Below are 24,340 nucleotides of genomic sequence, written 5' to 3' on the forward strand. Positions count from 1 at the left end.
TCAGCCACTTGGAAGCGACCTCTTATAAGCTGCCGGCTCGAGACCCCCAAATAGTGCGCCTTCACTTTTCCCCCTTCCTTCACAAGATCCTCCGCCACCTCCGCTCTCGCCTTGGTGCCGTAGGTCTGTTCGAGCTTCGTCGGCGACGATGGTGAAGGAGAAGACGTCGGCTCTGGAGCGCGTGAAGAAGGCGGCGGTGCAGGGGAAGGGGAAGAAGTCCGCTCGGGGCGGATGTTCCTTGAGGACTGCTCTGCCCAAGGATTGGATCCAGGGCGACTGGATGCCGTCGGCGATTCGGCAGGATGATCTCGATGATCTGGTCGAGGGGGGATTCCCCACGAATCTGCGCGTCTCCCGGGGAAAGAAGTCGAACCCCACCCTCTTGATGGTGAGTGCGTCCTCCTCACCACCCATATCGATCGTGGATTCTCTCTGCCTCCTCATCCTTTTTTCCGGAGCTTCTTGAACTTCTTCGGAGTGCAGCTCCATCACTTTACTCCCAATTCTATTGTGTATCTTGATGCTTTCGTTTCCTTGTGTGAAAACTTCTTGGGTTGCCGCCCCCATTGGGGAATCTTCAAGCACATCTTCACTTGTCGCTCTCAGTCGGTCAAGAAGGCCAAGTCGAGTGACGAACGGACGCAGGTGATCCAGCTGTGCGGGGGCCTGGCGATCCAGATGAGGGGAAAAAGTTCCTTTCCGTCTATCACTTTTCCCGAGTCAGTCCGTGGGTGGCAGTCGACTTGGTTTTACTGTAAAGACCAGGTGACCCCAGGACAGTCGACTGGGCTTCCCCCTTTTTCTCCGAATCGAGCACAAAAACCTGCCTCTCTGAAAGTGACACTGGAGGAAAAGGCGCAAGTCAAGGTGCTGGTCGGTCGAGTGGTTCAGCTTGTCCGCGAGGGTGTGACTGGCATGGACTTGTTGGAAGTCTTCCTTCGGAGGCGCATCCAACCGCTTCAGGCTCGTGACCACCCGATGTGGCTATACTCGGGTCTCGAAGACACCACTCGGATTCACCCAGAAGAGGTCACTGACGAGATGTTGGAAGGGTGGCTGTCGAGTATCACAGGGAACAAGGACAACCCCCGAGGAGCCAGGAGGATTCCTCCACTCGACCAAACATACAAAGTGGGCAAGGTCTGACCTTGCATTTCCGACTGTGATCCTGCTTTCTTTATGTGTTCTCTTTGGATCAGTCGATTGACTTTTGTCTTGTTTGTTGTCCTCTAGGCCATTACTGAGATGTACTCGACACCCAATGGAGCACAGGAGCAGGCCGAGGAAGGAGAGGCGAGCAGAGGCGAAAGTGGAGATGAGAGAGAAGAGTGAGAATCTGACGGTGAAGGAGAGGGGGATGACGACGATGACTCCAGTGAAGAGGAGGAGGAAGAAGTCGAACCTCCCCGCTCAGAACGGCGATCCAAGCTTACACACGACCCTGCGTGGGAACGTGGTAAGGCGACTGTCCCTGTTGGGCAGTCGTCGAAGCGCCCTCGGACCTCATCTCTAGCGCCGACAGAAAAAGCTCCCAAGCACCCACGCGCGAGGCCGTCCAAGCCGCCCAAGGCTCTGCCCAAGATGAAGATGACTGTCCCCACCATTTCTGGGTAATAGTAGAATTTGTTTTCCTTTGTTGAACGTGATGGACTCTTAGTCGACTCATTGAATAAGCTGACTGACTTTCGAAATTTGTAGTGCTGCCACCTCGGAGATCTCCGCCAAGGACGATGATCAAGAGATGGAAGACACTGTTACCTCCAATCCCGGTACGATTACTGATGCTCTGCTTTTAGTCAACGGATGATTTCTTATAATTCCGTTGGATTGGATTTTTCTTGTAGCTCCTCCTCATGTCATTGACCTCCCTGATGATGACGACGAAGTGCCGCTGAGGGCGCGAAGGAACAGGAGGGCGCCGGCTGGCAAGACCCCACAAACTACTCCGGCACCTGAGGCCGTAGTCCGGGAGGGTGGTGATACCACTCGGGCTTCTGTGACCTTCGCTGAACCTCTGACGAGTGTCCGGCCTTCGACGTCGACTGCAAATCCGCCTTCGCTTTTTGCCACACACCACATCGCTTAGGACCAAGTGGGTGCCGCTAAAGAGGCTATACGCTAGGCGGGGATCATGATGGAGCAAGTGAAGGTGGTTCGAGAAGCCAGCCAAGCAGCTTATGACGCGAGTTCAGCTCTTCAGAGCAACGTCTAGGTCAGTCGATTCACCGCTTGTTCTGTTAGGATATGCTATCTGAAGAATCTCTTTTCCGAAGATCTTTATATCTGTACACCCACTGGGTGTGTCTATTAATCTTTTTGACGAGTGGGGGCACGCTAAGTGCACCCACTGGGTGTAGTCCCCGAGACTACGGTGGACTGCTGGCAGTCGACTGTAGTCTTTATATTGTGTTGCTTTAGTTGAACTTCTTCACTCGGTCTGGTCAGGCCATGTCGAATGGAACTGTAAACGGTCGACTGCGGGCAGTCAATTTTTTTTGGTCGAACCAGTGGGGGCACGCTGAGTGCACCCACTGGGTGTAGTCCCCGAGACTACCGTCGAATGTTTTTGATTCGGCTGTAGTCTTAGAAACGCCATCATTGTCTCTTGGTTACTCGGAAGCAACTTATCTTGGATGTCTGTCGACTGATTTTTTTGCAGAAATCCTGCGAACTTGTGGCTCGCTACACTGAGTTGGAGAACAAACAGATCCAACTGAACCTTGACTTGAAGCTTGCTCAGGAGAACTTGCAGAAGGCGAGGGACGAAGCAAAAGGTATGGCTGGTGAGCTTTTGTCGACTGTCCTTTCTTTCTGGCCGTCCTCGATGTTGATCTCACTTGCTGTTTCGCAGACAAAATGGAGGAGGCTCTGAAGAAGAAGGATCAAGACCTTGCCAAAGCGCAGAAGGAGGCCCTGAACAAAATGAAGCTTGCTGAAGAAAAACTGGCTTTAGTCGGTACTCTTGAAAAGGAAAACTCCAGGCTGAAAACTGCTCTCGACGCAGCTAATCAAGAGGTTAGCCGTCTGAAGAATGACAAGATAGCTCTGAATTACAAGTCAAGTGAACTGGCGGGGAAGAAGAACGATCTGGAGGCTTATCTCGGTGGACTCGCCAAGAAGCTGTTCGTCATGCTCGAGGGTAATTACTCCGGCCCGACTGACTTGCAGTTACCAAACCTGCGTAGAGCCACTGACTTATCCTTGAATTGTGTTTACAGAATTCTACCAGAACTTCGAAGAGGAGACCAGTCGAGTGGAGACAGACTTGGAGCCCATCAATTCTCCAGTGAAGGACGAGGCTGCTATGAACGTGCTCCGACTGGAATCTCGTGTTGCCGGCGTTGTTGACTATCTTGCTCGGTTGAAGGTTGCGATGTCGCGGATTGACACGTCGCTGTGGCCTAGGACGACGCTTCAGAATGACCTCGAGTCCCTGATGACTCGACTGAATGAAGTCCCAGGTCGAGTGGCGGAATGGAAGAAATCTTTTGCTAGATGTGGCGCTGACGTCGCTTTGTCTTTGGTCCGCATCCACTGCAAGGAGGCGCGAGAAGAAAAGTTGGCCGCCATCCTAGTTGCCAATACCAGGAAGCCCAACTTTCAAGACTTCATGGAGACTTTCAATGCTGCTGCCACTCGCATTGCAGACGGGATCGACTTGGACGAGTTCGTCGCCCCTTCCAGCCCTCCGCCTGAGGAATAAAAACTTTTATGCTTCACTTTAAATTTGCCTCAGAATGCCGAGTGGATTTTGTAACCATTAAACTCTGTCGAGCTGGAGGCTCGAGTACTTTGATCTACGGTCTAGGACCTTTGGATCTTATCTGAACTTGATTTATCATTGAATATCTTCATGAATTATCTGTCGAGTGGAACTTGTTCTTCACTCGAAATAACTTTGTATTTGTGGTGCAGCTCCGAAGGAGAAGGTAGCAGTCGATTTGCACCTCGTCGTCCTTGCGGATTGGGATGTGTTCCGTACTTAGGCGAGCACTGGGCTGCAGCTAAGCCCCCGAGTGGAAGGTCTGCTCTCCACTTGGTAGGATTTTAAAAACTTAGGCGAGTACTGGACTGCAGCTAAGCCCCCGAGTGGGAGGTCTGCTCTCCACTCGGTAGGATTTTTTCAAACTTAGGCGAGTACTGGGTTGCAGCTAAGCCCCCGAGTGGAAGGTCTGCTCTCCACTCGGTAGGATTTTAAAAACTTACGCGAGTACTGGACTGCAACTAAGCCCCCGAGTGGGAGGTCTTCTCTCCACTCGGTAGGATTTTTTCAAACTTAGGCGAGTACTGGACTGCAGCTAAGCCCCCGAGTGGGAGGTCTGCTCTCCACTCGGTAGGATTTTTTCAAACTTAGGCGAGTACTGGACTGCAGCTAAGCCCTCGAGTGGGAGGTCTGCTCTCCACTCGGTAGGATTTTTTCAAACTTAGGCGAGTACTGGGTTGCAGCTAAGCCCCCGAGTGGAAGGTCTGCTCTCCACTCGGTAGGATTTTAAAAACTTACGCGAGTACTGGACTGCAGCTAAGCCCCTGAGTGGGAGGTCTGCTCTCCACTCGGTAGGATTTTTTCAAACTTAGGCGAGTACTGGACTGCAGCTAAGCCCCCGAGTGGGAGGTCTGCTCACCACTCGGTAGGATTTTTTCAAACTTAGGCGAGTACTGGACTGCAGCTAAGCCCCCGAGTGGGAGGTCTGCTCTCCACTCGGTAGGATTTTTTCAAACTTAGGCGAGTACTGTACTGCAGCTAAGCCCCCGAGTGGGAGGTCTGCTCTCCACTCGGTAGGATTTTTTCAAACTTAGGCGAGTACTGGACTGCAGCTAAGCCCCCGAGTGGGAGGTTTGCTCTCCACTCGGTAGGATTTTTTCAAACTTAGGCGAGTACCGGACTGCAGCTAAGCCCCTGAGTGGGAGGTTTGCTCTCCACTCAGTAGGATTTTTAAACACTTAGGCGAGCACTGGGCTACATCTAAGCCTCCGAGTGGGAGTCTGGCTCACCACTCGGTAGGATTTTTAAATACCTAGGCGAGCACTGGGCTGCAGCTAAGCCTCCGAGTGGGAGTCTGGCTCACCACTCGGTAGGATTTTTAAATACTTAGGCGAGCACTGGGCTGCAGCTAAGCCTCCGAGTGGGAGTCTGGCTCACACTCGGTAGGATTTTTAAACACTTAGGCAAGCACTAGGCTGCAGCTAAGCCTCCGAGTGGGAGTCTGGCGCACCACTCGGTAGGATTTTTAAACACTTAGGCGAGCACTTGGCTGCAGCTAATCCTCCGAGTGGGAGTCTAGCTCGCCACTCGGTAGGATTTTTAAACACTTAGGCGAGCACTGGGCTGCAGCTAAGCCTCCGAGTGGGAGTCTGGCTCACCACTCGGTAGGATTTTTAAACACTTAGGTGAGCACTGGGCTGCAGCTAAGCCTCCGAGTGGGAGTCTGGCTCACCACTCGGTAGGATTTTTAAACACTTAGGCGAGCACTAGGCTGCAGCTAAGCCTCTGAGTGGGAGCCTGGCTCACCACTCGGTAGGATTTTTAAACACTTAGGCGAGCACTGGGCTGCAGCTAAGCCTCTGAGTGGGAGTCTGGCTCGCCACTCGATAGGATTTTTAAACACTTAGGCGAGCACTGGGCTGCAGCTAAGCCTCCGAGTGGGAGTCTGGCTCGCCACTCGGTAGGATTTTTAAACAGTTAGGCGAGCACTGGGCTGCAGCTAAGCCTCCTAGTGGGAGTCTGGCTCGCCACTCGGTAGGATTTTTAAACACTTAGGCGAGCACTGAGCTGCAGCTAAGCCTCCGAGTGGGAGCCTGGCTCACCACTCGGTAGGATTTTTAAACACTTAGGCGAGCACTGGGCTGCAGCTAAGCCTCCGAGTGGGAGTCTGGCTCACCACTCAGTAGGATTTTTAAACACTTAGGCGAGCACTTGGCTGCAGCTAAGCCTCCGAGTGGGAGTCTAGCTCGCCACTCGGTAGGATTTTTAAACACTTAGGCGAGCACTGGGCTGCAGCTAAGCCTTCGAGTGGGAGTCTGGCTCACCACTCGGTAGGATTTTTTCTACAAACTTAGGCGAAACAGATTCACAGCGAAGCCATCCACTGGGGGATTTCACACGCAAACAAAAGCGACAACAATTATAGGAAAAATTGTAACACTCTTGTCTTTGATAAATAGACTACATAAGTTTTTCTTATTACATCTCATCCGAGTGAGAATTCAAGTGTAAAAGGGGCGGATTTGCAGTTCTGCATTCCAAGCTCGTGGCTCATCGATCTGGCGATCGACATTGTAAAGGTGATACGCTCCATTGTGGAGGACTCTGGTGACGATGAAGGGACCTTCCCAAGTAGGAGCGAGCTTGTGTGGTTTCTGTTGATCCACTCGGAGGACCAAATCTCCTTCTTGGAAGGCTCGACTCTTCACATTTCTGGCATGGAATCGATGCAAGTCTTGCTGATAAATGGTCGATCGGATCATAGCCATTTCTCTTTCTTCTTCCAAGAGGTCGACTGCGTCTTGCCGGGCTTGTTCTGCTTCATCTTCGGTATAAAGCTCGACTCGGGGTGCATTGTGAAGTAGATCACTCGGCAGGACTGCTTCCGCTCCGTAAACCAGAAAGAACGGAGTTCTTCCAGTCGACCGATTCGGGGTGGTCCTCAATCCCCATAGAACTGACGGAAGCTCGTCGACCCAAGCGCCTGCTGCATGCTTGAGATCACGCATCAGCCGAGGCTTTAGTCCTTTGAGAATCAAACCATTTGCCCTTTCTGCTTGTCCATTCGACTGGGGGTGGGCGACCGATGCATAGTCGACTCGTGTGCCTTGAGAGGCGCAAAAAGCTCTGAACTTGTCTGAATCAAAGTTTGACCCATTGTCGGTGATGATGCTATGCGGGACTCCATATCTGAATGTTAACTCCTTGACGAAACTGATAGCAGTGCAAGCATCAAGATTCTTGATAGGCTTAGCTTCAATCCATTTGGTAAACTTGTCGACTGCCACAAGCACATGTGTGAAACCGCTCCTGCCTGTTCTCAATGGGCCAACCATGTCCAGTCCCCAAACAGCGAAGGGCCAGACGAGTGGAATGGTCTTCAGGGCTGATGCAGGCTTGTGCGACATGTTGGAGTAGAATTGGCACCCTTCACACTTGTCGACTATCTCTTTTGCCATTTCATTCGCTCTTGGCCAGTAAAATCCCGCTTGGTACGCTTTAGCCACAATGGTCCGAGAGGATGCATGATGACCACAGGTCCCCGAGTGGATATCATCAAGGATTATATGACCTTCTTCTGGTGTTATACACTTCTGACCGACTCCAGTCGCGCTTTCTCTATACAACTGTCCCTTTATGACTGTAAAGGCCTTAGATCGACGGACGATCTGTCGAGCCTCTTCTTCGTCCTCCGGGAGTTCCTTTCTCAGGATATACGCGATGTACGGTATCGTCCAGTCGGGGTGATTGCCAAAACTTCCATGATTAGGTCGACCACTGCCAGAATTTCAACTTCAGTCGGATCTGTGGCACTCTTTGGCTGCAGGGCTTCATCTGTAAAAGGATCTTCTTGGACTGATGGCGAGTGGATGTGTTCCAAAAACACATTGCTGGGGATGGCTTCTCTCTTGGAGCCTATCTTTGCCAAATCATCAGCCGCTTGATTTTTCAGTCGGGGATGTGATGAAGCTCTAACCCCTCGAATTTCTTCTCTAACTTTCTCACTGCATTGCAATAACCAGTCATAGCTGGACTTCTGACGTCCCACTCCTTCATCACCTGATTAACCACCAAATCTGAGTCGCCATAGACCATGAGGCGACGGACGCCGAGTGAAATGGCCATGCGCAACCCATACAAAAGTGCTTCATATTCTGCTTCGTTATTGGAGGAATCGAAGTTAATCTGGAGAACATATCTGAGCTTATCTCCTCGGGGGGAAACCAATACTACCCCAGCACCGGAACCATTCAGCATCTTAGATCCATCGAAGAACATGGTCCAGTGCTCCGAGTGAACTTGAGTCAGAAGTTGCCGTTCGATCCACTCGGCGACGAAATCTGCAATTGCTTGGGACTTGATAGCTTTCTTTGCCTCAAACTTGATATCTAGGGGAAGAAGTTCAATCGCCCATTTGGCCACTTGGCAAGTTGCATCTCTGTTGTGCAAAATCTCCGATAGTGGAGCGTCGCTGACGACTGTAATGGAATGATCAGAGAAGTAATGTGCAACCTTCTTCGTGGTCATATAAATCCCATATACAAGCTTCTGGTAATGAGGATATCTTTGCTTTGAAGGAGTCAAAACTTCAGAAACATAATATACTGGGCGCTGAACTTTGAAGGCCTTTCCTTGTTCTTCCCGCTTGACTGTAAGTACTGTACTGACAACTTGTCCTGTGGCTGCAATGTAAAGGAGCAAAGGCTCCTTGCTGATTGGGGCAGCAAGCACCGGCTGGGTGGAGAGCAGAGCTTTGAGCTCTGTAAACGCTGCATCAGCTTCTGGAGTCCACTCGAACTTGTCGGACTTCTTCATCAGTCAGTAAAGAGGCAATGCCTTTTCACCGAGGCGAGAGATGAATCGACTTAAAGCGGCCAAGCATCCTGTAAGCTTCTGGACGTCATGCACACGCACAGGACGTTTCACCCAGAGTATAGTACCAATTTTTTCAGGATTGGCGTCGATCTCCCGTTCGGAAACGAGAAAACCGAGTAACTGGATGAGCGCTTCTCACGGAGGAACTGGATGAGCGCTTCTTCCTATTTGGAGTCGACCGTCGTTGAGATGTGAGTCAGAGCAGCGTTTGGATCGGTCGGGTGAATGTGAACTGCCTTCGTTTCACCGGACAACTGAAAAGCTGATTCTGAAGCAGGCTTCTTAGCTCGTAGCAACTCACTCGGATCTGCAGTCCTCTGATACTCTTGCAGCTCGACCACCGCCATCTGAGCGTCAGCAATCTTTGAGCCTTTCTGAAAACACTCTTCTGCTTTCTTCCGATTGCCTATAACAGTGATCACACCTTTGGGACCAGGCATCTTCAATTTGAGATACACATAACATGGTCGAGCCATGAAGCGTGCATAAGCTGGCCTGCCCAAAATAGCGTGATAAGCACTTTGGAAATCCACAACTTCGAATGTCAACTTTTCCTTGCGGTAATTCTTGGAATCACCAAAAACCACATCAAGAGCAATTTGGCCGAGTGACTCGGCTTTCTTCCCAGGAATGACTCCATGGAAACTCATGTTACTGGTGCTGAGCCTGGACATCGGAATGCCCATCCCTTTCAATGTTTCTGCATACAGTATGTTCAAACCGCTACCTCCATCCATCAGGACTTTGGTCAGTCGAGTGCCTTCGACAACTGGGTCGACCACCAGAGCTTGCCTCCCAGGGGTGGCAATGTGCGTAGGGTGATCAAACTGGTCGAATGTGATGGCAGTCTGGGACCACTTCAGATAATTGGGTGTTGCCGGAGCAACCATATTTACCTCACGGTTAATAACCTTCAGTCGACTTTTGCTCTCAACATCAGCAAAAATCATCAGGGTGGAATTGACCTGGGGGTACCCATCGTCACTATCTTCCTTGTCCTCAACTTTGTCTGACTCCTTTTCCTTATCTTTGGACTGCTTGCCCTGAAACTGCTGGATCAGAAGCCGACACTGTCGAGTGGTATGCTTTGGGTAAATGAGTTTACCCTCTTCATCTTTCTTGGTGTGGATGTGACACGGTAGATCCAAAACATCATTTCCATCTTGGTCTTTAACTTTATTGGGGTTCCAAGGTCCTTTGTGTTTTCCCTTAAATTTTCCCTGGGTTATGGACAGGGCCTCCCCAGGAGTGGCTGGCTCGGCTTTCCGCTTCTGTTTCCGACTGGAATTTCCTCCGGTTTCTTGGGCGACTGCTTTATGCTTGCCACTCCAGAGCCGATCCTCATCTTCACCATTAGCGTATTTGGTGGCAATCTCCATCATCCGATTCAGAGACATCTCTCTGGTTCGACCGAACTTCAGATTCAATTCTCTGTACTTAACGCCTTCTTTAAAGGCACAAACTGCTTGATGATCTGGTACATTTTCAACTGTGTGATGCAATGTGATCCACCTCTGGATGTAATCCCTCAGAGTTTCATTCGGTTTCTGCACGCAATACCGCAATTCCGTAAGGCCTGCAGGTCGCTTGCATGTTCCTTCAAATGTGGTGACAAACACTCGGGAGAGATCCTCCCAAGTGTAAATGCTGCTGGGTGCTAACTGATTCAGCCACGCTCTGGCCGAGCCTTCTAACATGAGAGGCAGGTGCTTCATGGCTACCTCATCGTTCCCACCGCCAATCTGGACAGCCACTCGGTAATCTTCGAGCCAAGTATCGGGCTTGGACTCACCGGTGAACTTACTAACTCCAGTCGCCAACCTGAAGTTGGGAGGAATTACAGCGGCTCTGATGGCTCGACTGAAACACTCCGGCCCTGAAACATGTACTCTGCTACTGGTAGGCGCATCTCTGTCGTGGCCTTCTCGGTGAGCTCTATTCCTGTCGACCAAACCTTGAACGAGAATGGATCTCGCATCAAAGCCTGGTTCCCTGGGGTCGACTGGAATTCTCTGCCCAACACTATGAGGGCGTCTGTCATCCTGCTGTCGAGGCACATATGATCCACTCCTCGGGGGAGGGGTTGGCACTCGACGTCGATCATCACAATCGAATCGGTGATCATACTGCTCATTCCTTCTGTACTGATCACGCCGGTCTCCACGTCCCTCATGCCTCGGAGGCGATCTTGGGCTGTGAGCCGACTGGACTGTATCCGTTGCAACGGATCGACTGTGGGTCCTTTTCCGCGACTGAGAAACAGCGGAATTCTGGTCTCCCGCTGCCCGGAGCAACGCTCTGATTTGCAACAAGCCTCTGCCAGTCACTGACTGGGAGGGCTGAATCGACTCTGCTATACGGGCCGCAGCCGCCAAATTCTGAATCGGAGTACGATATACCTGCGGGGGCGGAAAGAGTTGACGTTGACTGGATTCTGGAGCCCATTGACGCGCTCGCTCGTCGAGTATTCGTTGGAGATTCTCCAGTCGAGTGCGCTCGGCCAAGTTAGCCAAGCACGCGTCCTCCAAGGCTTGGGCCTCGGGGGTTTCTCCAACGATAGGAGTGTGGAGTGCATCCATGTTCCGGTGGCGAAGCTCCTCCCGCTGCAACGACATGAGAGGCTCAGGGAGATACTCCTCGTGAGGACGCGACGGGTCGCCCCCATCCGCACCTCCGTCAGCGCGGGGGAAACCGGGAGGACTGTGTGGCCCATCGATCACCAGAACCTCTGCAGCTGGGTCACTGCTGTCACATTCGGATGCGGTCTCTGCGGAGCCAGTCGACAGGTCGAACAGGCCATAGAGGGATTCGTCGGGCTTGATTGCCGCGACTTGTGGGGTGGCCGACTGGCGGGCCACCGCATGGCTCACCCACCTCTGAAGCCTCGACCGACCGGAGCACTTGCGCCAGCGAGAAACAGGGCGGGGAGATGCCACAGGGGCCGACCGATACTGGGTCAACGGCTGCCGCAGGAGGAAACCATGGATGCATGCGCGAAAGTGCGTCGCCCCGCGGACGAGGAGCGCGTCGACGTTGAGTGGAGCCTCCTAAAGCCAAGCGGAGTCGTCGGCGATCAACGTGAGCGCGTCGAGACGGATCTCGCGGCCCTCCATCAAAGCTCCGCCCGAAAACATGATCAAAGAGATCGGAAAAAATCGCAACTTCTCCAACTAGGCGCTAAGACTCCTAGCCCCACGGTGGGCGCCAACTGTCGTGGTTCTAACTCTAAAAGTGATGTAGGGGGGTATGTATGTAGAGGCTAGATCTTAGCTATGGAGGAGTTGTAAGCACACGAGGATTACGAGTTCAGGCCCTTCTCGGAGGAAGTAACAACCCTACGTCTCGGTGCCCGGAGGCGGTTGACTGAATTATGTGTTTATGAATAACAGGGGTGCGAACCCCTGATACTGAGGAGGGGGGTGGCTTATATAGAGTTTGCCAGGCCCCTCCAGCCCTCAGTAATGCAGGGTTTAAAGTACATTAAGACCGGGGGTTACTGGTAACGCCCCTAATAAAGTGCTATGATGACCATAAAAGCTACATAATGACCGACCGTTTGCGTGCAGGGTGACTTTAGATCTCCTGGCAGTCGAGTGGTTGGATCTCGGTCGAGTGATTGCTTCGTGGTCGAGTGTCTTGAATCCGTCGAGTGGGATACCTCCAAGTCGATTAAAAGGTGACTTCTTCTAGGGATGTCCTTGGGTAGGGTACTTAGGACAGGTCCATGCCCCTACCCTAGGTACATAGCTTCATCACCCGCCGAGAAGAGACCATCACGGTAACACACGCGGTTGATGTGTTTTAATTAAGATCAAGTTCAGGTTTTCTACAACCGGACATTAACAAATTCCCATCTGCCCATAACCGCGGGCACGGTTTTCAAAAGTTCAAATCCTTGCAGGGTGTCCCAACTTAGCCCGTCACAAGCTCTCACGGTCAATGAAGGATATTCCTTCTAGTGGGAAGACCCGACCAGACTCGGAATCCCGGTTACAAGACATTTCGACAATGGCAAAACAAGACCAGCAAAGCCACCCGAATGTGCTGACAAATCCTGATAGGAGCTGCACATATCTCGTTCTCAGGGCACACCGGATTGTCCAAACTTCCGGTAGGCCAGCCCAGAGTTGCCCCTGGTGGCCACCGGCGGCTGACAAGGTGGACCAACACTCAGAGGAGCACTGGCCCGGGGGGTTAAAATAATGATGACCCTCGAGAGCGCGACTTCCAAGGGAAAAGAAAAGGCTAGGTGGCGAATGGTAAAACCAAGGTTGGGCCTTGCTGGAGGAGTTTTATTCAATGCGAACTGTCAAGGGGTTCCCATTATAACCCAACCGCGTAAGGGACGCAAAATCCGGGAATATAACACCGATATGATGGAAACTAGGGCGGCAAGAGTGGAACAAAACACCAGGCATAAGGCCGAGCCTTCCACCCTTTACCAAGTATATAGATGCATTAATTAAATAAGAGATATTGTGATATCCCAACAAGTAAACATGTTCCATCAAGGAACAATATCTCCATGTTCCAACAAGGAACAAGCTTCAATCTTCACCTGCAACTAACAACGCTATAAGAGGGGCTGAGCAAGGCGGTAACATAGCCAAACAACGGTTTGGTAGGACAAGGTGGGTTAGAGGCTTGGTTCAACAATATGGGAGGCATGAAAAGCAAGTGGTAGGTATCGCAGCATAGGCATAGCAAAAGAGCGAGCAACTAGCAAGCAAAGATAGAAGTGATTTCGAGGGTATGGTCATCTTGCCTGAGATCCCGCAAGGAAGAAGAACGAGTCCATGAAGAAGACAAACGGATGTAGACGAACGGGTCCTCACAAACGCGATGTTACCAGAACCAACCCGAAGAAGAAACACCGGAATGAAGCACACAACATAGTAAACAAACCACACATGAACATGGTATGATATGCGGGATGCGGTATGCGATGCATATGCATGATTTGCAAAGAATGGTTGCACCTGGCCTCAACATGGAAATCCAAGAGTTCCACTGGAAATGTGAGATGATTTCGGTTGAAATCGATATAAAGATCACCAGAATCGGATGCACGGTTTGGAAAAGGCAAGCAAAACAAATATGGCACCGGTCTGCGATAAACAGCAAGTGACCAATTAAATGCATCAAGATAAATATGCTACAACACTCAAACATGGAAACAAAATACATGGAAGGGATCCACTCATGATGCTTGACAAAAGATGAACACTGAGCTACGGCTAATTCATCCATTAACAGGTCCAAACAAGCATGGCAAAAGTGCAAACGATAACAAGTTTCAGACTTAGTGAAATTAACACAAGCCTGGAATTTATCATCAGGAAGCACACTTTAGAGCATGCAAACTACATGCTACAGGAACTTAACATGGCAAGGCAAGGCATGGCATGAAGCTACTCAAAGCACTTAACAAAAGTACCTTAGTGACCTTGAGCCAAAAGGGATCATAAAATACAATTGCAAGCATGTGAACATGGCAAAAACATAATCAGATTACAGACTTAGTGAAAAACTGGAGCATGCAAATCAGTTAACGAGTAGGCATGTTTACGAGCTCGATGCACTCACTACAGAGCATGGCATGACAAGCTAAGCATACATCCATCAAGAAGACATGGCATAGAAGCTAGACATGGCAAGAACAACATCATAGCATGCACAGATCAATAACAACATCCTCGGCAAAATAGCTAACAAGTCAACAATCTGCCAGGATTCACGAAATAGCAAAAGTAGAGCTCGATAGACTCAAGCTAGGGTGCTCCATAAATGAAAACAAAGACATGGATGGATAGAGCACCACAATGTTAACTAAACATCATTACTGATCATCCTCAAAAGAGGCACGTATCACTAGGAAACAACATGAACATATGGCATAACGACAAAAACAGGACAAGGACTTAGTGAAATTCTAAGTCCCTGAAATCAGCATTACCGATTACGCTACTTTGCAAGCTTGTGCTAGTCACCAAAAATATCACAAAAATACATGGCAAGCACCTCTGTAAAGATGGCATGGCATATAATAAAACACACGTAGAGCTCAGGGTCATATCGTGCACACATTAAACATGGCAAAAATGACAAATAGCTATTTGCTGAAACAGATCTGACAAAATACTCACATAGCCCTCTTCCAACGACATTTCGGGCATCCAGATGAGCTCAAATGAAAATGATGCAATGAGATGAAATGTTGTACTCGTCGAGACGAACATTTTGATATGCTACACGCATGAATCGGAGCCACGGATGATGAATTATGACATGATGAAAAGAGGCATATGAATCTGGAAATTTCGGGGACTTTGTGAAATTTTACCCCCGCGAAAAGTCAACGCGGGATGAGGATATCCGGGATGTGGATGCGGCGTTTGGATGGAGGGTGTGGTGGATCTGGTCCCAGTTGACGTGGATGACGAGGACGGCGGATCTCGCCGGAGACGACGGGGACGAAGGCCGGAGTGGAAGCAGATGACCGGAGAGGAGCGGGGAGGCATGGACGGCTTCGGTGGCACAGCGCGGAAGTCGAGGCGGCACACGACGGCGGTGATGCTAGGCGGCGGTGAAACCGAGGCGGCGGTCGCAGCCGGCGGGCGGTGGCGCGCCCCGGCCAGGCGAGGGAGACGCCGGCACGACCGGGTCCGGCAAGTTGCGCGGCCGCGCAAGGAGGCGGGCGGCACGTGGAGCCGTGGATGCATGGCGGCGACGGCGAGCAAGTGCGGTGGATGCCGTGGCGGAGATGGCGGCGCGGTGGCGCAGTAGGGCGGAGACGGCGGCCGGCGCTGGGCGGCGGAGGGCTCGGGCGCTCGTAACGGCGGTGGATGGGCCCCGCGGGCTCGCCTCGGGCCTGGGCGGGCCGCGCAGCTGGGAGGCGCGGGGAGGACAGGGCGGTGCCAAGTGGCACGCCGCGGTTGGACACGGGAGCAGCGGCGCTGAGGTGGCACGCCCTGATTGGGCGAGGTGAGGTGGCCGGGCGGGGTGGACATTGTCCGGCGCGGGACGAAATGTCCGGCGGCGCACGGAGGAGAAGGTTAGGGTTTCGTCTGCGCGGAAAAATCCGAGAGGCACACATATTTATAGGTAGAGGGAGCTAGGAGAGTCCAAATGAGGTGCGGTTTTTGGCCACGCGATCGTGATCGAGCGGCATAGATGATGGAGGAGGTTTAGGTGGGTTTTTGGGCCACTTTGGAGGGGTGTTGGGCTGCAACACACACGAGGCCTTTTCGGTCCCTCGGTTAACCGTTGGAGTATCAAACGAAGTCCAAATGGCACGAAACTTGACAGACGGTCTACCGATAGTAAACCAAGGCCGCATGGCAAATCTTGGTCCAATCCGAAAACGTTTAACACCCGCACACGAAAAGAGGTAGAAAGGGACACCGGGTGACATAGGAGCGCCGGATTGCAAAACGGACAACGGGGAAAATGCTCGGATGCATGAGACGAACACGTATCCAAATGAAATGCACATGATGACATCATATGCAATGCATGACACGCAAGCAATGACAAGGCAACAACCACAAATAACTGGAGGACACCTGGCACATCGGTCTCGGGGCGTTACATGAGCGGCCATGGCGTTCCTTGCTCCGGTCATGAGCAGAGAGAAAAAAGGAGGTTAGGGGAGAGATGAAAGGTGAACCAGGGGAACGAACGGCGTCAGTGGATTTTTCTCACCAGCAGCGGGCTCTGGTGGGTCTCCGGCAAGGGCTGGCGGGGACGGAGATGCTCGAGACTGCTGCTAATGCTTGGGTGGTCGGCGGCCATGGCGCGAGGGAGACGAGGCCGAGTGCTCCTGCTCGATCTGAAGGTGGCCCCGAGGATGGATCAAGAGGAAGAGTTTGGTTGGTTGGAAGATCAGTGGAGGACGCTGGTTGGCTCGGGTGAGATCCCGAGGGAGATGGTGGCGGCGGAGGGAGGATCCCTAGAAATTAGGGATTTGTCTGATTTGGGTAGGGGTTGGTCTATATATAGGAACAATAGGATTAGGTTTGGACCCTCCGATCAAAATCAGACAGTATCGGATAAATAGGTTAGGGAGCCCAATTAACAAAACGGAGATGGTTTATAGATGTTAGGGGATGATCTGAATGCAATGGTGATGACTGAGCGGTTCGGGTTCGGGGCAGTTTTCAGACGCGCACGAGGGGGTCGATGCACTGTGCAAGGAGGGGTCAGGTGGTTAGGAGGGCCCACCGATCACAATCGGACGGCTCCGGATGTGAGGAGGGTTAGATTGGGCCTGGCGGTTGGTAGTGGGCTGTGTAGATGGTCTAGGGAGGAAAGAGAGGGAAAGCCCCGCAACAGTTTTCGGAGACCGAAAACGTCCGACGTTAGACCGACTATAATGCCGCTATAGTTATCCGTTGGGGCGTCAAACGGACTCCGAATGCGATGAAACTTGGCAGGCGGCCTACCGGCAACAAAACAACACCGCATGCCAACTTTCAGCCCATTCTGAGAACATTTTCTAGCCACTTATAAAATAATATTTCAGAGGTGTCGCGGGTGTGTGCGAGTGTGTCTAGGCTCAGAACAGACAACAGAGAGAACTGGGGGAACCCGGACGGATGCAAATTTCAAAAACATGATGATGCAATGCGGATGATGACATGGCAAGATGCAACACACAAGCGAATGACAAGGCAACAACAGCGAAAAAGTGGAAGGCACCTGGCGCAACGGTCTCGGGGCGTTACAACACTCCACCACTACAAGAGGATCTCGTCCCGAGATCTATGATGGCACCGGCGGACAACGGAAGAGGAAGAGAAGAGGTAAAAACTAAGTTGCTTCTTTGACCAATGAGTGAAACCACGAACCTTGAGAGGTTGAACAAATTGAAAGAAGGAATACAACAAAGATGAACAAAGTTGAAAACACTCCGTTAGGAAAGAGGAACAAGGAACATTACTAGAACCTTGTTGATTGAAAAACATAAGAAAAGGGTTGCAATGGACAAGAAGTACATGCAAGCACTCCGGATGAAAGGAGATGTACAAGGAACGATAAGGATCAATTATGACAACACTCCGGTTGGAAATGGAAGGCATAGAATATGAACTTGGCAAAATGAAAGCACTTGGATGAGACTCCTTTTAGAAGAGGAATGATAACCACAATACTCCGGTTAAAACAAGATAGAGACGGAATAAGAATGATATAATTTGGACAGCACTCCGGCTGTAAATGGAAAGAATTCAACATGAACTTGACAAAACAAGATGATGGGTCGAAGAGAGCAACATCACAATGCCTCGGGAAGGAAGAATAGAAGATATATCATTGGAATAACAAAATGGAGAAGAAAATGACAACGTCTGCCACAATTGAGCTTGGAAAACGCCCTTCCAAGAAGGTTATAATGGAGTTGTTGGAAAACCCACAACGAAAGGAAAAAGCTTGTTGTGGGCTTATGGAAAACATCTCAAAACTGAGGTGAAATTCTGCCACTAACGGAATCAATTGCTTGCATGAGAGCAACGAAGAGATGAAAATCACTTCACCAAGATAGGAAGGAGAAGATTGGATCATTGATAAGCACCACAATCACAACCATCCTTAAGATAGGTTATAGGTGAAATATAACTCAAGATAACTCCAATGAAGAGATTGATGGATTGAGAAGATCTCATGCTCGAAGAAATTGATGGGTTTAACTATCTCATTCTTGACAACTTGCGAATCATGAAACCCGAAAGGAAATTGTCAAGAATCACATAACACCACCTCAAAAGATGAGATATGAAAGAATTGCACTTCGGAATGCAAGATGAGGAATGCTTGAACTCCTCAAAACAAGACATGTGTTGAACACCATGTTCATTTTAGAGTATAGCTTGGCGGGTCATGACTTCGAGAGAGATCTTGAAGAACAATTAAAGAATGAACAGAAACATCGACAAGCCACCATGAAGAAACTCCTGAAGAACTCCGGATAGATAAAAGAAGGTCGCAAGGAAAAGAAGCTTGAAAAGAATAAGGTGAATCCTTGCATTGATTAGATGGAGCTTCGCGATGATATAATTGAGAGACCTTGGAACTCCGGGAAAGAAAGATGAACAATTGAAATCAAGAATTTTGATGAACCTCCGGAATAAGGAATTAATCACTTGGATGAAACAAGAATAAGAAATATGTTATGCGTATCCTTCTCCAATTGAAATTTATGACAAGCAAACGGATTTGGCATACTACTTATTCTCGTAGAAAAAAAGATTAAGAGAGATATAGCGCAAACTTGAGAAGGTCTTCAACGATCCACCGGTAGGATTGGAAAGAACGAATGAATTGATATGGTAATGTATAAAGAGGAATCTTGAACAAACCGCCATAAGGATTAAAAATGAAAGTGGCAAAGACACAATTCACCGGGAAGAATTGGAAAACAAATGAAGATACTTGAGAGAATTTGATACAAGAGAACGAAGAGATCACGAGTTGATTAGAGAGTACTTGAATGATGCACCCATAAGATTTGGAGAACGAGAGCTAAAACCTGGAATGAATAATTCTGAGATGATGGGCTCCAGAGACTCAAACTGAAAAGACTCCTGAATTGCTCCGAATGGGTGAAAAGAATTTTCACAATCAAAAACAATTATGAGAGGATGGCATCAAGCTTGAACTCTGCATCTTTGGAAGAACGGATAACATTTGGAGGAAAACTCTTCTTCGGTCTTCAAAAGCAGAGAATGACGATGAGAAACACCACCATGAATTGTTGATGCACTCGGAATGAAAAATAGAAAGGTTGAACCAACAATGAAAAGAATTTGAAAGATCTTGGAGAAAGACATTTGACTGATGACAATTCATTCTTACGTCAAACTATGAAAAGAATTTGAGGGTAGCTCTGAGAAAATAAAAGAGTCAGGTAAGATCCTGGGAAAGACCTGTGGGTTAGGGCCCACTCAAAAGATACACCATTGAACAATTTAAAAGAGAGATTGCGCCGGTTGAATTAAATGGCTTGAATGAGATAACATCCTCGAAAGAGCTTGAACGAATGCAGAGTGGAAACACGAATCTTGGAGATAGATTCAGCGCTCCGGAACAATTGAATAGCGAGAATTGGATGATTAAGAGGTGCACTGGCATGAGAACACATTTGAAATGAGAAAAGGATATGATCGACAAAGCTTGACTTGAATCCATCGGAGAAGAAAGAGAACGAATAATGATGAACTTGAGGCTCCGTTAGTATCTTCCTGAGAATCATCGGATAAGAACATTAACGGAAAAGAATGGAGATACTTTCCACCAATAAAATGATACTTGATTAAGAAATCTGAATCCTTGAAGAAAAGGGTGGGAGGGCGGGAAAACAAACGCAACTTGGGACGGATGAAACAAATAATGTTGAGAAGACTTTGATCTTGAGGATGGGAAAAATGATAGGATCATCTTGAAGAGAATCACACCGGTTGAAAAGAATTGATATGACAACTTCGATGATCAAGAAGGATTGGTATTCACATAGAAGTATGAGAACACCGCTTAGGAAAAGGTATGGATTCAACACTTAACATTGAAGCAACTCGAATACCACAACTCAAAACAAAACAAAGGATTGGCTTGCATCGGGCGGTCTTGCTGGTCTTGTTTTAGCATTGTCGAAATGTCTTGTAATCGGGATTCCGAGACTGATCGGGTCTTCCCGGGAGAAGGAATATCCTTCGTTGACCGTGAGAGCTTGTGATGGGCTAAGTTGGGACACCCCTGCAGGGTATAAACTTTCGAGAGCCGTGTCCGCGGTTATGTGGCAGATGGGAATTTGTTAATGTCCGGTTGTAGAGAACTTGACACTTAACTTAATTAAAATGCATCAACCGCGTGTGTAGCCATGATGGTCTATTTTCGGCGGAGTCCGGGAAGTGAACATGGTTCTTGTGTTATGCTTGAACGTAAGTAGATTCAGGATCACTTCTTGATCATTTCTAGCTTCTTGACCGCTGCGTTGCTTCTCTTCTCGCTCTTATTTGCGTATCTTAGCCACCATATATGCTTAGTGCTTGCTGCAGCTCGACCTCACTACCCTTTCCTACCCATAAGCTTAAATAGTCTTGATCTCGCGAGTGTGAGATTGCTGAGTCCTCGTGACTCACAGATACTTCCAAACAGTTGCAGGTGCTGATGATACCAGTGCAGGTAACGCACCCGAGCTCAAGTGGGAGCTCGATGAAGATCTTAGTCATTATTTTGTGTCTTTTCCGGATGATCAGTAGTGGAGCCCAGTTGGGACGATCGGGGATCTAGCATTTGGGGTTGTCTTCCTTTTATTTTGGTTCCACAGTCGGACCTTGATTGTATTCTGGATGATTGATGTTTAACTTTTTATTTGTGTGAGGTGGCGATTGTAAGCCAACTCTTTATCCCTTTCTTATTCAGTACATGGGATTGTGTGAAGATTACCCCTCTTGCGACAAACCTACCATGCAGCTATGCCTCTAAGTCGTGCACGACACGTGGGAGATATAGCCGCATTGTGGGTGTTACAAGTTGGTAATCAGAGCCTTCCCCGACTTAGGAGCCCCCTGCTTGATCGAATTGATAACGTTGTTGAGTCTAGAACAAAATGTTTTGAGTCTTAGGATTATATATATCGGAGAGTAGGATTCTTTTTACTCCTCGGTCCCTTCGTCGCTCTGGTGAGGCCTCCTGACATAGAAGTTTTGTCTCTTCTCTCCTCAAATTTCACGAAAAAAATTTAGGATCACGCGGGTATCTTGGAATCGTTCCGATGGTTTTGTGATGAGAACATTGTTCTTGGTGCCTCCTGACATTTAGTGGTTGTGGCAGTGTCCGGGGAGTTGAGCTCCAAGGTGTTGTCATCACAATTTTATCGTTGCAGTTCTGGAATACCTGAGTTCACCGACATCGAAAATCTTTTTTATGCAGTTGTTGGTGAGATAACCTCGACGCCACCCAGTACCGGGGCGGGTGTTCGGGAGTATTGCCATAACTTGTATAACGAATGCTTTTCGAAGGTTGAGGTAAATGGTTTCCGGAGGTTTCTTGGTTATGTGTTGAAGGATGGATACAGCTGGATGTAGGATTTGCCAGGTTTGGGTGAGATATTATGCTTCCCCTGTATCCCCAACACCTGATTGTAGAACTAGAAAGTTTCGGGAGTTTATAAGTGAGAATTCAAGTATATCGTAGGATATCCTTCCAACAGACACATGATACGACATGGGGTCTATCATATGTTTGTTTCCAGCTTATTTTGCAATCCAACTCTTTATCCCTTTCTCATTTAGTACATGGGATTGTGGGAAGATTACCCCTCTTGCGACAGACCTACCATGCGGCTATGCCTCTAAGTCGTGCCCTGCCACGTGGGAGATATAGCCGCATTGTGGGTGTTACAGTAGGTATGAGGAGAGTATATATAGTCTAGGGGGGTGAAAGGGTACATGGGCATCGGCCCTTTACTGTGCGCAGACGGACGGGGTCGGACGTCCGGGCGTCGGGCCGGATGTCCGAGCTCTCGGGAGGAGCCGGATGTCCGGGGCTGGGGCCGGATGTCCGGGCTGCTGGTGATTCTCCTCTGTCCTCTGGATAGGTGGTGTCCGGATATCCGGGCGGGAGGCTGGATTTCCGGGCTGGGGCCGGATGTCCGGGTCGGTCGCCAGATGTTCGGGCCCTGTAGACTTGGCCGCTGGCTCCTTGCTGCTCTTGATACTTCCAGGGGCCGGATGTCCGGGGCCATGGCCCGATGTCCGGGGCCTGGGAGTTGTTCTTGACTCCTTCCATTGGTTCTCTTCATCCTTGAACTTGGGGGCTTGTCCATCTTAACGTGCATCTTCGGGAGGGTCCTCTTGGTACCTAATCATCCACAACGTCTCGGTCTTAGGTAGTAGCCATGCCTCGAGAGGATCATATGTGATATCACTAAGGAAAGAGGTCACCTCGTTCTCGAGAGCCCTAGCTCATGCTCATGTCATGGGTCCTCTTGGCTCTTGATGAGACGATGGTAGGTCCATGGGGATGACCGTAGGATGCTCCGCATCATTAGATGAACAGTTCCCGATGGGGGATTGGATGAACAGGACCCCGTGGTAGTAGAGGCCGTTGCCGCTAGATGAACATGACCCCGATCGATCGAGCCGGTTGGGGGTGGATGAACAGGAGCCCGTGGAAGGCTGGATGAACAGGACCCCGTGGACCGCTGGTTGAATAGTAGCCGGTGGAGGGCTAGATGAACAGTAGCCCGTGGAGGGGTGGTTGAACAAGACCCCGTGGAGGGGCTGGTTGAACAGTAGCCTGTGGAGGAGCGGTGGAGGCTGGATGAATAGGAGCCTGTGGATGAACAGTCGCAGGTGGAGGCTGGAGGAGGTCGACGGTCGATGAATAATAGTTTGTGGAGGCAGTCGACAGTGGAGATGTATAGTATGCCGTGGAGTCCCGTTTTGCGGTACGCCACACCCCTCCAAATGAATAGGACCCCTGTTTCGACCGTAGCGCTCCAACCCAAGTATGTTTCCTTCGTTTCCTCCATTTTGCGGTACGCCACACTGAGGGAGTCCTGGATTAAGGGGTCCTCGGGCGTCCGACCTGTTGGACATGGGCTGGACTAATGTGCTATGAAGATACATGACAAAAGACTCTCTCCCGTGTCCGGATGGGACTCTCCTTGGCATGGATGGCAAGCCTGGCATTCAGATATGAAGATTCGTTTCTCTGTAACCGACTTTGTACAACCCTAGTCCCCTCCGGTGTCTATATAAACCGGAGGGTTAGGTCCGTAGAGGTCATAATCATACAGGCTAGACTTCTAGGGTTTTAGCCACAACAATTTTGTGGTAGATCAACTCTTGTAATCCTCATATTCATCAATATCAATCAAGCAGGACGTAGGGTATTACCTCCATCAAGAGGGCCCGAACCTGGGTAAAACATTGTGTCCCCTGCCTCCTGTTACCATCGACCTTAGACGCACAGTTCGGGACCCCCTACCCGAGATCTGCCGGTTTTGACACCGACATTTGTGCTTTCATTGAGAGTTCCTCTATGATGTCAAAAACAGAATTGATGGCTTGCCTTGTTATCAAGGACAGTATCACCTCCGGAGGAGCCCTGGCCTCAGGCCAAACTGTAACATCCCAAAATTTTCCAAATTTTGGAATGTTAATAATAAGATATTTTTGAGTGAATTGCTATGGCTTTCAAGGGAAATTTAAACTTTTTGTGACCTTGTTTAAACTTTTCAAACCATGTTATAAGAGTCAGATGACATTTTTGTCCAATAAAGAAAACTATGGTTGGGGAAGTTTATTCAAGAATTCAACGGGCATTCAACTCTTTTTGATTCTTTGAAAATATTTTGAACCACCTTCAAATTTATGGAGTGAGAATAAAATGACTTTCTCAAACGTGGCGGATGAATATTTCATTTGAAGTTCTTTGAATTTTGGGAGTTCCATTCGAATTGGGTCTTATTTGAAGCTTTAATGTCATTTAAATATTTGCAAATTACTCAAATAAAAATAAATGTGAGAGGAGATAATATGACTTCTCCAAAACTATTATTCGGAAATATTAAATATTTCTTGTTAGTCATTTGGGTATTCATAAAACCCTCACACATATGTTGGGAAAATTATGAAGCCCTTAATGCATTATTAAAACAAGTTTGTGCACGAAATAAGTTTATTGAATTTTGAACTTAATGTGCGTAGAATTGAAATAATAAATGGAAAGGGCTAGTGGTCAACCGACCGATCTTTCCTC

The sequence above is a fragment of the Triticum urartu genome, chromosome 1A (genome assembly GCF_056163025.1).
Source record: "Triticum urartu cultivar PI428250 chromosome 1A, HENAU_Tu73, whole genome shotgun sequence".
NCBI lineage: Eukaryota > Viridiplantae > Streptophyta > Magnoliopsida > Poales > Poaceae > Triticum > Triticum urartu.